Source organism: Salmo salar, chromosome 19, assembly GCF_965601325.2.
Source record: "Salmo salar chromosome 19, fSalSal1, whole genome shotgun sequence".
Taxonomy (NCBI): Eukaryota; Metazoa; Chordata; class Actinopteri; order Salmoniformes; family Salmonidae; genus Salmo; species Salmo salar.
In genome coordinates this window covers 39,769,197-39,783,173 of record NC_138309.1, presented here as the reverse complement: position 1 = coordinate 39,783,173, position 13,977 = coordinate 39,769,197, and positions in this window count along the sequence as shown.

Sequence of the window (13,977 nt, the reverse complement as noted above, 5' to 3'; positions counted from 1 at the left end):
GGTTAGTTGACAGTAACCAGTCCCAGGAAAGTGAATCTAAACCAGTTAGTGGACAGTAACCAGTCCCAGTAAGGTGAATCTAAACCAGTTAGTGGACAGTAACCAGTCCCAGTAAGGTGAATCTGTAGTGGTTAGTGGACATTAACCAGTCCCAGTAAGGGGAATCTGTAGTGATTAGTGGACAGTAACCAGTCCCAGTAAGGTGAATCTGTGGTGGTTAGTGGACAGTAACCTGTCCCAGTAAGGTGAATCTGTAGTGGTTAGTGGACAGTAACCAGTCCCAGTAAGGTGAATCTAAACCAGTTAGAGGACAGTAATCAGTCCCAGTAAGGTGAATCTGTAGTGGTTAGTGGACAGTAACCAGTCCCAATAAGGTTAATCTGTAGTGGTTAGTGGAAAGTAACCAGTCCCAGTAAGGTGTATCTGAAGTGGTTAGCGGACAGTAACCAGTCCCAGACAGGTGAATCTAAACAAGTTAGTGGACAGTAACCAGTCCCAGTAAGGTGAATATGTAGTGGTTAGTGGACAGTAACCAGTCCCAGTAAGGTGAATCTAAACCAGTTAGTGGACAGTAACCAGTTCCAGTAAGGAGAATCTGTAGTGGTTAGTGGACAGTAACCAGTCCCAGTAAGGTGAATCTAAACCAGTTAGTGGACAGTAACCAGTCCCAGTAAGGTGAATCTGTAGTGGTTAGTGGACAGTAACAAGTCTCAGACAAGTGAATCTAAACCAGTTAGTGGACAGTAACCAGTCCCAGTAAGGTGAATCTGTAGTGGTTAGTGGACAGAAACCAGACCCAGTAAGGTGAATCTGTAGTGGTTAGCGGAAAGTAAGCCGTCCCAGTAAGGTGAATCTGTAGTGGTTAGTGGACAGTAACCAGTCCCAGTAAGGTGAATCTGTAGTGGTTAGTGGAAAGTAACCAGTCCCAGTAAGGTGAATCTGTAGTGGTTAGTGGACAGTAACCAGTCCCAGTAAGGTGAATCTAAACCTGTTAGTGGACAGTAACCAGTCCCAGTAAGGTGAATCTAAACCTGTTAGTGGACAGTAACCAGTCCCAGTAAGGTGAATCTAAACCTGTTAGTGGACAGTATCCAGTCCCAGTAAGGTGAATCTAAACCTGTTAGTGGACAGTAACCAGTCCTAGTAAGGTGAATCTAAACCTGTTAGTTGACAGTAACCAGTCCCAGTAAGGTTAATCTAAACTAGTTAGTGGACAGTAACCAGTACCAGTAAGGTGAATCTGTAGTGGTTAGTGGACATTAACCAGTCCCAGTAAGGTGAATCTGTAGTGATTAGTGGACAGTAACCAGTCCCAGTAAGGTGAATCTGTAGTGGTTAGTTGACAGTAACCAGTCCCAGGAAAGTGAATCTAAACCAGTTAGTGGACAGTAACCAGTCCCAGTAAGGTGAATCTAAACCAGTTAGTGGACAGTAACCAGTCCCAGTAAGGTGAATATGTAGCAGTTACAGGACAGTAACCAGTCCCAGTAAGGTGAATCTAAACCAGTTAGTGGACAGTAACCAGTCCCAGTAAGGTGAATCTGTCGTGGTTAGTGGACATTAACCAGTCCCAGTAAGGTGAATCTGTAGTGATTAGTGGACAGTAACCAGTCCCAGTAAGGTGAATCTGTAGTGGTTAGTGGACAGTAACCAGTCCCAGGAAGGTGAATCTAAACCAGTTAGTGGACAGTAACCAGTCCCAGTAAGGTGAATCTGTAGTGGTTAGTGGACAGTAACCAGTCCCAGTAAGGTGAATCTGTAGTGGTTAGTGGACAGTAACCAGTCCCAGTAAGGTGAATCTAAACCAGTTAGTGGACAGTAACCAGTCCCAGTAAGGTGAATCTGTAGTGGTTAGTGGACAGTAACCAGTCCCAGTAAGGTGAATCTGTAGTGGTTAGTGGACAGTAACATGTCCCAGTAAGGTGCATCTCAAGATGTTAGTGGACAGTAACCAGTCCCAGTAAGGTGAATCTAAACCTGTTAGTGGACAGTAACCAGTCCCAGTAAGGTGAATCTAAACCTGTTAGTGGACAGTAACCAGTCCCAGTAAGGTGAATCTAAACCTGCTAGTGGACAGTATCCAGTCCCAGTAAGGTGAATCTAAACCTGTTAGTGGACAGTAACCAGTCCCAGTAAGCTGAATCTAAACCTGTTAGTGGACAGTAACCAGTCCCAGTAAGGTGAATCTAAACCTGTTAGTTGACAGTAACCAGTCCCAGTAAGGTGAATCTAAACCAGTTAGTGGACAGTAACCAGTCCCAGTAAGGTGAATATGTAGCAGTTACAGGACAGTAACCAGTCCCAGTAAGGTGAAACTAAACCAGTTATTGGACAGTAACCAGTCTCAGTAAGGTGAATATGTAGCAGTTACAGGACAGTAACCAGTCCCAGTAAGGTGAATCTAAACCAGTTAGTGGACAGTAATCAGTCCCAGTAAGGTGAATCTGTAGTGGTTAGTGGACATTAACCAGTCCCAGTAAGGGGAATCTGTAGTGCTTAGTGGACAGTAACCAGTCCCGGTAAGGTGAATCTGTGGTGGTTAGTGGACAGTAACCTGTCCCAGTAAGGTGAATCTAAACATGTTAGTGGACAGTAACCAGTCCCAGTAAAGTGAATCTGTAGTGGTTAGTGGACAGTAACCAGTCCCAGTAAGGTGAATCTAAACCAGTTAGAGGACAGTAATCAGTCCCAGTAAGGTGAATCTGTAGTGGTTAGTGGACAGTAACCAGTCCCAATAAGGTTAATCTGTAGTGGTTAGTGGAAAGTAACCAGTCCCAGTAAGGTGTATCTGAAGTGGTTAGCGGACAGTAACCAGTCCCAGACAGGTGAATCTAAACAAGTTAGTGGACAGTAACCAGTCCCAGTAAGGTGAATATGTAGTGGTTAGTGGACAGTAACCAGTCCCAGTAAGGTGAATCTAAACCAGTTAGTGGACAGTAACCAGTTCCAGTAAGGAGAATCTGTAGTGGTTAGTGGACAGTAACCAGTCCCAGTAAGGTGAATCTGTAGTGGTTAGTGGGCAGTAACAAGTCTCAGACAAGTGAATCTAAACCAGTTAGTGGACAGTAACCAGTCCCAGTAAGGTGAATCTGTAGTGGTTAGTGGACAGTAACCAGTCCCAGTAAGGTGAATCTAAACCAGTTAGTGGACAGAAACCAGACCCAGTAAGGTGAATCTGTAGTGGTTAGCGGAAAAGTAAGCAGTCCCAGTAAGGTGAATCTGTAGTGGTTAGTGGAAAGTAACCAGTCCCAGTAAGGTGAATCTGTAGTGGTTAGTGGACAGTAACATGTCCCAGTAAGGTGCATCTAAAGATGTTAGTGGACAGTAACCAGTCCCTGTAAGGTGAATCTAAACCTGTTAGTGGACAGTAACCAGTCCCAGTAAGGTGAATCTAAACCTGTTAGTGGACAGTAACCAGTCCCAGTAAGGTGAATCTAAACCTGTTAGTGGACAGTATCCAGTCCCAGTAAGGTGAATCTAAACCTGTTAGTGGACAGTAACCAGTCCCAGTAAGCTAAATCTAAACCTGTTAGTGGACAGTAACCAGTCCTAGCAAGGTGAATCTAAACCTGTTAGTTGACAGTAACCAGTCCCAGTAAGGTTAATCTAAACCAGTTAGTGGACAGTAACCAGTCCCAGTAAGGTGAATCTGTAGTGGTTAGTGGACATTAACCAGTCCCAGTAAGGTGAATCTGTAGTGATTAGTGGACAGTAACCAGTCCCAGTAAGGTGAATCTGTAGTGGTTAGTTGACAGTAACCAGTCCCATGAAGGTGAATCTAAACCAGTTAGTGGACAGTAACCAGTCCCAGTAAGGTGAATCTGTAGTGGTTAGTGGACAGTAACCAGTCCCAGTAAGGTGAATCTGTAGTGGTTAGTGGACAGTAACCAGTCCCAGTAAGGTGAATCTAAACCAGTTAGTGGACAGTAACCAGTCCCAGTAAGGTGAATCTGTAGTGGTTAGTGGACAGTAACCAGTCACAGTAAGGTGCATCTAAAGATGTTAGTGGACAGTAACATGTCCCAGTAAGGTGCATCTAAAGATGTTAGTGGACAGTAACCAGTCCCAGTAAGGTGAATCTAAACCTGTTAGTGGACAGTAACCAGTCCCAGTAAGGTGAATCTAAACCTGCTAGTGGACAGTATCCAGTCCCAGTAAGGTGAATCTAAACCTGTTAGTGGACAGTAACCAGTCCCAGTAAGCTGAATCTAAACCTGTTAGTGGACAGTAACCAGTCCCAGTAAGGTGAATCTAAACCTGTTAGTTGACAGTAACCAGTCCCAGTAAGGTGAATCTAAACCAGTTAGTGGACAGTAACCAGTCCCAGTAAGGTGAATATGTAGCAGTTACAGGACAGTAACCAGTCCCAGTAAGGTGAATCTAAACCAGTTAGTGGACAGTAACCAGTCCCAGTAAGGTGAATCTGTAGTGGTTAGTGGACATTAACCAGTCCCAGTAAGGGGAATCTGTAGTGATTAGTGGACAGTAACCAGTCCCAGTAAGGTGAATCTGTGGTGGTTAGTGGACAGTAACCTGTCCCAGTAAGGTGAATCTGTAGTGGTTAGTGGACAGTAACCAGTCCCAGTAAGGTGAATCTAAACCAGTTAGAGGACAGTAATCAGTCCCAGTAAGGTGAATCTGTAGTGGTTAGTGGACAGTAACCAGTCCCAATAAGGTTAATCTGTAGTGGTTAGTGGAAAGTAACCAGTCCCAGTAAGGTGTATCTGAAGTGGTTAGCGGACAGTAACCAGTCCCAGACAGGTGAATCTAAACAAGTTAGTGGACAGTAACCAGTCCCAGTAAGGTGAATATGTAGTGGTTAGTGGACAGTAACCAGTCCCAGTAAGGTGAATCTAAACCAGTTAGTGGACAGTAACCAGTTCCAGTAAGGAGAATCTGTAGTGGTTAGTGGACAGTAACCAGTCCCAGTAAGGTGAATCTAAACCAGTTAGTGGACAGTAACCAGTCCCAGTAAGGTGAATCTGTAGTGGTTAGTGGACAGTAACAAGTCTCAGACAAGTGAATCTAAACCAGTTAGTGGACAGTAACCAGTCCCAGTAAGGTGAATCTGTAGTGGTAGTGGACAGATACCAGACCCAGTAAGGTGAATCTGTAGTGGTTAGCGGAAAGTAAGCCGTCCCAGTAAGGTGAATCTGTAGTGGTTAGTGGAAAGTAACCAGTCCCAGTAAGGTGAATCTGTAGTGGTTAGTGGACAGTAACATGTCCCAGTAAGGTGCATCTAAAGATGTTAGTGGACAGTAACCAGTCCCAGTAAGGTGAATCTAAACCTGTTAGTGGACAGTAACCAGTCCCAGTAAGGTGAATCTAAACCTGTTAGTGGACAGTAACCAGTCCCAGTAAGGTGAATCTAAACCTGTTAGTGGACAGTATCCAGTCCCAGTAAGGTGAATCTAAACCTGTTAGTGGACAGTAACCAGTCCCAGTAAGCTGAATCTAAACCTGTTAGTGGACAGTAACCAGTCCTAGTAAGGTGAATCTAAACCTGTTAGTTGACAGTAACCAGTCCCAGTAAGGTTAATCTAAACTAGTTAGTGGACAGTAACCAGTACCAGTAAGGTGAATCTGTAGTGGTTAGTGGACATTAACCAGTCCCAGTAAGGTGAATCTGTAGTGATTAGTGGACAGTAACCAGTCCCAGTAAGGTGAATCTGTAGTGGTTAGTTGACAGTAACCAGTCCCAGGAAAGTGAATCTAAACCAGTTAGTGGACAGTAACCAGTCCCAGTAAGGTGAATCTAAACCAGTTAGTGGACAGTAACCAGTCCCAGTAAGGTGAATCTGTAGTGGTTAGTGGACATTAACCAGTCCCAGTAAGGGGAATCTGTAGTGATTAGTGGACAGTAACCAGTCCCAGTAAGGTGAATCTGTGGTGGTTAGTGGACAGTAACCTGTCCCAGTAAGGTGAATCTGTAGTGGTTAGTGGACAGTAACCAGTCCCAGTAAGGTGAATCTAAACCAGTTAGAGGACAGTAATCAGTCCCAGTAAGGTGAATCTGTAGTGGTTAGTGGACAGTAACCAGTCCCAATAAGGTTAATCTGTAGTGGTTAGTGGAAAGTAACCAGTCCCAGTAAGGTGTATCTGAAGTGGTTAGCGGACAGTAACCAGTCCCAGACAGGTGAATCTAAACAAGTTAGTGGACAGTAACCAGTCCCAGTAAGGTGAATATGTAGTGGTTAGTGGACAGTAACCAGTCCCAGTAAGGTGAATCTAAACCAGTTAGTGGACAGTAACCAGTTCCAGTAAGGAGAATCTGTAGTGGTTAGTGGACAGTAACCAGTCCCAGTAAGGTGAATCTAAACCAGTTAGTGGACAGTAACCAGTCCCAGTAAGGTGAATCTGTAGTGGTTAGTGGACAGTAACAAGTCTCAGACAAGTGAATCTAAACCAGTTAGTGGACAGTAACCAGTCCCAGTAAGGTGAATCTGTAGTGGTTAGTGGACAGAAACCAGACCCAGTAAGGTGAATCTGTAGTGGTTAGCGGAAAGTAAGCCGTCCCAGTAAGGTGAATCTGTAGTGGTTAGTGGACAGTAACCAGTCCCAGTAAGGTGAATCTGTAGTGGTTAGTGGAAAGTAACCAGTCCCAGTAAGGTGAATCTGTAGTGGTTAGTGGACAGTAACCAGTCCCAGTAAGGTGAATCTAAACCTGTTAGTGGACAGTAACCAGTCCCAGTAAGGTGAATCTAAACCTGTTAGTGGACAGTAACCAGTCCCAGTAAGGTGAATCTAAACCTGTTAGTGGACAGTATCCAGTCCCAGTAAGGTGAATCTAAACCTGTTAGTGGACAGTAACCAGTCCTAGTAAGGTGAATCTAAACCTGTTAGTTGACAGTAACCAGTCCCAGTAAGGTTAATCTAAACTAGTTAGTGGACAGTAACCAGTACCAGTAAGGTGAATCTGTAGTGGTTAGTGGACATTAACCAGTCCCAGTAAGGTGAATCTGTAGTGATTAGTGGACAGTAACCAGTCCCAGTAAGGTGAATCTGTAGTGGTTAGTTGACAGTAACCAGTCCCAGGAAAGTGAATCTAAACCAGTTAGTGGACAGTAACCAGTCCCAGTAAGGTGAATCTAAACCAGTTAGTGGACAGTAACCAGTCCCAGTAAGGTGAATATGTAGCAGTTACAGGACAGTAACCAGTCCCAGTAAGGTGAATCTAAACCAGTTAGTGGACAGTAACCAGTCCCAGTAAGGTGAATCTGTCGTGGTTAGTGGACATTAACCAGTCCCAGTAAGGTGAATCTGTAGTGATTAGTGGACAGTAACCAGTCCCAGTAAGGTGAATCTGTAGTGGTTAGTGGACAGTAACCAGTCCCAGGAAGGTGAATCTAAACCAGTTAGTGGACAGTAACCAGTCCCAGTAAGGTGAATCTGTAGTGGTTAGTGGACAGTAACCAGTCCCAGTAAGGTGAATCTGTAGTGGTTAGTGGACAGTAACCAGTCCCAGTAAGGTGAATCTAAACCAGTTAGTGGACAGTAACCAGTCCCAGTAAGGTGAATCTGTAGTGGTTAGTGGACAGTAACCAGTCCCAGTAAGGTGAATCTGTAGTGGTTAGTGGACAGTAACATGTCCCAGTAAGGTGCATCTCAAGATGTTAGTGGACAGTAACCAGTCCCAGTAAGGTGAATCTAAACCTGTTAGTGGACAGTAACCAGTCCCAGTAAGGTGAATCTAAACCTGTTAGTGGACAGTAACCAGTCCCAGTAAGGTGAATCTAAACCTGCTAGTGGACAGTATCCAGTCCCAGTAAGGTGAATCTAAACCTGTTAGTGGACAGTAACCAGTCCCAGTAAGCTGAATCTAAACCTGTTAGTGGACAGTAACCAGTCCCAGTAAGGTGAATCTAAACCTGTTAGTTGACAGTAACCAGTCCCAGTAAGGTGAATCTAAACCAGTTAGTGGACAGTAACCAGTCCCAGTAAGGTGAATATGTAGCAGTTACAGGACAGTAACCAGTCCCAGTAAGGTGAAACTAAACCAGTTATTGGACAGTAACCAGTCTCAGTAAGGTGAATATGTAGCAGTTACAGGACAGTAACCAGTCCCAGTAAGGTGAATCTAAACCAGTTAGTGGACAGTAACCAGTCCCAGTAAGGTGAATCTGTAGTGGTTAGTGGACATTAACCAGTCCCAGTAAGGGGAATCTGTAGTGCTTAGTGGACAGTAACCAGTCCCGGTAAGGTGAATCTGTGGTGGTTAGTGGACAGTAACCTGTCCCAGTAAGGTGAATCTAAACATGTTAGTGGACAGTAACCAGTCCCAGTAAAGTGAATCTGTAGTGGTTAGTGGACAGTAACCAGTCCCAGTAAGGTGAATCTAAACCTGTTAGTGGACAGTAACCAGTCCCAGTAAGGTGAATCTAAACCTGTTAGTGGACAGTAACCAGTCCCAGTAAGGTGAATCTAAACCTGTTAGTGGACAGTATCCAGTCCCAGTAAGGTGAAACTAAACCTGTTAGTGGACAGTAACCAGTCCTAGTAAGGTGAATCTAAACCTGTTAGTTGACAGTAACCAGTCCCAGTAAGGTTAATCTAAACTAGTTAGTGGACAGTAACCAGTACCAGTAAGGTGAATCTGTAGTGGTTAGTGGACATTAACCAGTCCCAGTAAGGTGAATCTGTAGTGATTAGTGGACAGTAACCAGTCCCAGTAAGGTGAATCTGTAGTGGTTAGTTGACAGTAACCAGTCACAGGAAAGTGAATCTAAACCAGTTAGTGGACAGTAACCAGTCCCAGTAAGGTGAATCTAAACCAGTTAGTGGACAGTAACCAGTCCCAGTAAGGTGAATATGTAGCAGTTACAGGACAGTAACCAGTCCCAGTAAGGTGAATCTAAACCAGTTAGTGGACAGTAACCAGTCCCAGTAAGGTGAATCTGTCGTGGTTAGTGGACATTAACCAGTCCCAGTAAGGTGAATCTGTAGTGATTAGTGGACAGTAACCAGTCCCAGTAAGGTGAATCTGTAGTGGTTAGTGGACAGTAACCAGTCCCAGGAAGGTGAATCTAAACCAGTTAGTGGACAGTAACCAGTCCCAGTAAGGTGAATCTGTAGTGGTTAGTGGACAGTAACCAGTCCCAGTAAGGTGAATCTGTAGTGGTTAGTGGACAGTAACCAGTCCCAGTAAGGTGAATCTAAACCAGTTAGTGGACAGTAACCAGTCCCAGTAAGGTGAATCTGTAGTGGTTAGTGGACAGTAACCAGTCCCAGTAAGGTGAATCTGTAGTGGTTAGTGGACAGTAACATGTCCCAGTAAGGTGCATCTCAAGATGTTAGTGGACAGTAACCAGTCCCAGTAAGGTGAATCTAAACCTGTTAGTGGACAGTAACCAGTCCCAGTAAGGTGAATCTAAACCTGTTAGTGGACAGTAACCAGTCCCAGTAAGGTGAATCTAAACCTGCTAGTGGACAGTATCCAGTCCCAGTAAGGTGAATCTAAACCTGTTAGTGGACAGTAACCAGTCCCAGTAAGCTGAATCTAAACCTGTTAGTGGACAGTAACCAGTCCCAGTAAGGTGAATCTAAACCTGTTAGTTGACAGTAACCAGTCCCAGTAAGGTGAATCTAAACCAGTTAGTGGACAGTAACCAGTCCCAGTAAGGTGAATATGTAGCAGTTACAGGACAGTAACCAGTCCCAGTAAGGTGAAACTAAACCAGTTATTGGACAGTAACCAGTCTCAGTAAGGTGAATATGTAGCAGTTACAGGACAGTAACCAGTCCCAGTAAGGTGAATCTAAACCAGTTAGTGGACAGTAACCAGTCCCAGTAAGGTGAATCTGTAGTGGTTAGTGGACATTAACCAGTCCCAGTAAGGGGAATCTGTAGTGCTTAGTGGACAGTAACCAGTCCCGGTAAGGTGAATCTGTGGTGGTTAGTGGACAGTAACCTGTCCCAGTAAGGTGAATCTAAACATGTTAGTGGACAGTAACCAGTCCCAGTAAAGTGAATCTGTAGTGGTTAGTGGACAGTAACTAGTCCCAGTAAGGTGAATCTAAACCAGTTAGAGGACAGTAATCAGTCCCAGTAAGGTGAATCTGTAGTGGTTAGTGGACAGTAACCAGTCCCAATAAGGTTAATCTGTAGTGGTTAGTGGAAAGTAACCAGTCCCAGTAAGGTGTATCTGAAGTGGTTAGCGGACAGTAACCAGTCCCAGACAGGTGAATCTAAACAAGTTAGTGGACAGTAACCAGTCCCAGTAAGGTGAATATGTAGTGGTTAGTGGACAGTAACCAGTCCCAGTAAGGTGAATCTAAACCAGTTAGTGGACAGTAACCAGTTCCAGTAAGGAGAATCTGTAGTGGTTAGTGGACAGTAACCAGTCCCAGTAAGGTGAATCTGTAGTGGTTAGTGGGCAGTAACAAGTCTCAGACAAGTGAATCTAAACCAGTTAGTGGACAGTAACCAGTCCCAGTAAGGTGAATCTGTAGTGGTTAGTGGACAGTAACCAGTCCCAGTAAGGTGAATCTAAACCAGTTAGTGGACAGAAACCAGACCCAGTAAGGTGAATCTGTAGTGGTTAGCGGAAAAGTAAGCAGTCCCAGTAAGGTGAATCTGTAGTGGTTAGTGGAAAGTAACCAGTCCCAGTAAGGTGAATCTGTAGTGGTTAGTGGACAGTAACATGTCCCAGTAAGGTGCATCTAAAGATGTTAGTGGACAGTAACCAGTCCCTGTAAGGTGAATCTAAACCTGTTAGTGGACAGTAACCAGTCCCAGTAAGGTGAATCTAAACCTGTTAGTGGACAGTAACCAGTCCCAGTAAGGTGAATCTAAACCTGTTAGTGGACAGTATCCAGTCCCAGTAAGGTGAATCTAAACCTGTTAGTGGACAGTAACCAGTCCCAGTAAGCTAAATCTAAACCTGTTAGTGGACAGTAACCAGTCCTAGTAAGGTGAATCTAAACCTGTTAGTTGACAGTAACCAGTCCCAGTAAGGTTAATCTAAACCAGTTAGTGGACAGTAACCAGTCCCAGTAAGGTGAATCTGTAGTGGTTAGTGGACATTAACCAGTCCCAGTAAGGTGAATCTGTAGTGATTAGTGGACAGTAACCAGTCCCAGTAAGGTGAATCTGTAGTGGTTAGTTGACAGTAACCAGTCCCATGAAGGTGAATCTAAACCAGTTAGTGGACAGTAACCAGTCCCAGTAAGGTGAATCTGTAGTGGTTAGTGGACAGTAACCAGTCCCAGTAAGGTGAATCTGTAGTGGTTAGTGGACAGTAACCAGTCCCAGTAAGGTGAATCTAAACCAGTTAGTGGACAGTAACCAGTCCCAGTAAGGTGAATCTGTAGTGGTTAGTGGACAGTAACCAGTCACAGTAAGGTGCATCTAAAGATGTTAGTGGACAGTAACATGTCCCAGTAAGGTGCATCTAAAGATGTTAGTGGACAGTAACCAGTCCCAGTAAGGTGAATCTAAACCTGTTAGTGGACAGTAACCAGTCCCAGTAAGGTGAATCTAAACCTGCTAGTGGACAGTATCCAGTCCCAGTAAGGTGAATCTAAACCTGTTAGTGGACAGTAACCAGTCCCAGTAAGCTGAATCTAAACCTGTTAGTGGACAGTAACCAGTCCCAGTAAGGTGAATCTAAACCTGTTAGTTGACAGTAACCAGTCCCAGTAAGGTGAATCTAAACCAGTTAGTGGACAGTAACCAGTCCCAGTAAGGTGAATATGTAGCAGTTACAGGACAGTAACCAGTCCCAGTAAGGTGAATCTAAACCAGTTAGTGGACAGTAACCAGTCCCAGTAAGGTGAATCTGTAGTGGTTAGTGGACATTAACCAGTCCCAGTAAGGGGAATCTGTAGTGATTAGTGGACAGTAACCAGTCCCAGTAAGGTGAATCTGTGGTGGTTAGTGGACAGTAACCTGTCCCAGTAAGGTGAATCTGTAGTGGTTAGTGGACAGTAACCAGTCCCAGTAAGGTGAATCTAAACCAGTTAGAGGACAGTAATCAGTCCCAGTAAGGTGAATCTGTAGTGGTTAGTGGACAGTAACCAGTCCCAATAAGGTTAATCTGTAGTGGTTAGTGGAAAGTAACCAGTCCCAGTAAGGTGTATCTGAAGTGGTTAGCGGACAGTAACCAGTCCCATACAGGTGAATCTAAACAAGTTAGTGGACAGTAACCAGTCCCAGTAAGGTGAATATGTAGTGGTTAGTGGACAGTAACCAGTCCCAGTAAGGTGAATCTAAACCAGTTAGTGGACAGTAACCAGTCCCAGTAAGGTGAATCTGTAGTGGTTAGTGGACAGTAACAAGTCTCAGACAAGTGAATCTAAACCAGTTAGTGGACAGTAACCAGTCCCAGTAAGGTGAATCTGTAGTGGTTAGTGGACAGAAACCAGACCCAGTAAGGTGAATCTGTAGTGGTTAGCGGAAAGTAAGCAGTCCCAGTAAGGTGAATCTGTAGTGGTTAGTGGAAAGTAACCAGTCCCAGTAAGGTGAATCTGTAGTGGTTAGTGGACAGTAACATGTCCCAGTAAGGTGCATCTAAAGATGTTAGTGGACAGTAACCAGTCCCAGTAAGGTGAATCTAAACCTGTTAGTGGACAGTAACCAGTCCCAGTAAGGTGAATCTAAACCTGTTAGTGGACAGTAACCAGTCCCAGTAAGGTGAATCTAAACCTGTTAGTGGACAGTATCCAGTCCCAGTAAGGTGAATCTAAACCTGTTTGTGGACAGTAACCAGTCCCAGTAAGCTGAATCTAAACCTGTTAGTGGACAGTAACCAGTCCTAGTAAGGTGAATCTAAACCTGTTAGTTGACAGTAACCAGTCCCAGTAAGGTTAATCTAAACTAGTTATTGAACAGTAACCAGTCCCAGTAAGGTGAATCTGTAGTGGTTAGTGGACAGTAACCAGTCCCAGTAAGGTGAATCTAAACCAGTTAGTGGACAGTAACCAGTCCCAGTAAGGTGAATCTGTAGTGGTTAGTGGACAGTAACCAGTCCCAGTAAGGTGAATCTGTAGTGGTTAGTGGACAGTAACATGTCCCAGTAAGGTGCATCTAAAGATGTTAGTGGACAGTAACCAGTCCCAGTAAGGTGAATCTAAACCTGTTAGTGGACAGTAACCAGTCCCAGTAAGGTGAATCTAAACCTGTTAGTGGACAGTAACCAGTCCCAGTAAGGTGAATCTAAACCTGCTAGTGGACAGTATCCAGTCCCAGTAAGGTGAATCTAAACCTGTTAGTGGGCAGTAACCAGTCCCAGTAAGCTCAATCTAAACCTGTTAGTGGACAGTAACCAGTCCCAGTAAGGTGAATCTAAACCTGTTAGTTGACAGTAACCAGTCCCAGTAAGGTGAATCTAAACCAGTTAGTGGACAGTAACCAGTCCCAGTAAGGTGAATATGTAGCAGTTACAGGACAGTAACCAGTCCCAGTAAGGTGAAACTAAACCAGTTATTGGACAGTAACCAGTCCCAGTAAGGTGAATATGTAGCAGTTACAGGACAGTAACCAGTCCCAGTAAGGTGAATATGTAGCAGTTACAGGACAGTAACAGGTCCCAGTAAGGTGAATCTAAACCAGTTAGTGGACAGTAACCAGTCCCAGTAAGGTGAATCTGTAGTGGTTAGTGGACATTAACCAGTCCCAGTAAGGTGAATCTGTAGTGATTAGTGGACAGTAACCAGTCCCAGTAAGGTGAATCTGTAGTGGTTAGTGGACAGTAACCAGTCCCAGGAAGGTGAATCTAAACCAGTTAGTGGACAGTAACCAGTCCCAGTAAGGTGAATCTGTAGTGGTTAGTGGACAGTAACCAGTCCCAGTAAGGTGAATCTGTAGTGGTTAGTGGACAGTAACCAGTCCCAGTAAGGTGAATCTAAACCAGTTAGTGGACAGTAACCAGTCCCAGTAAGGTGAATCTGTAGTGGTTAGTGGACAGTAACCAGTCCCAGTAAGGTGAATCTGTAGTGGTTAGTGGACAGTAACCAGTCCCAGTAAGGTGAATCTGTAGTG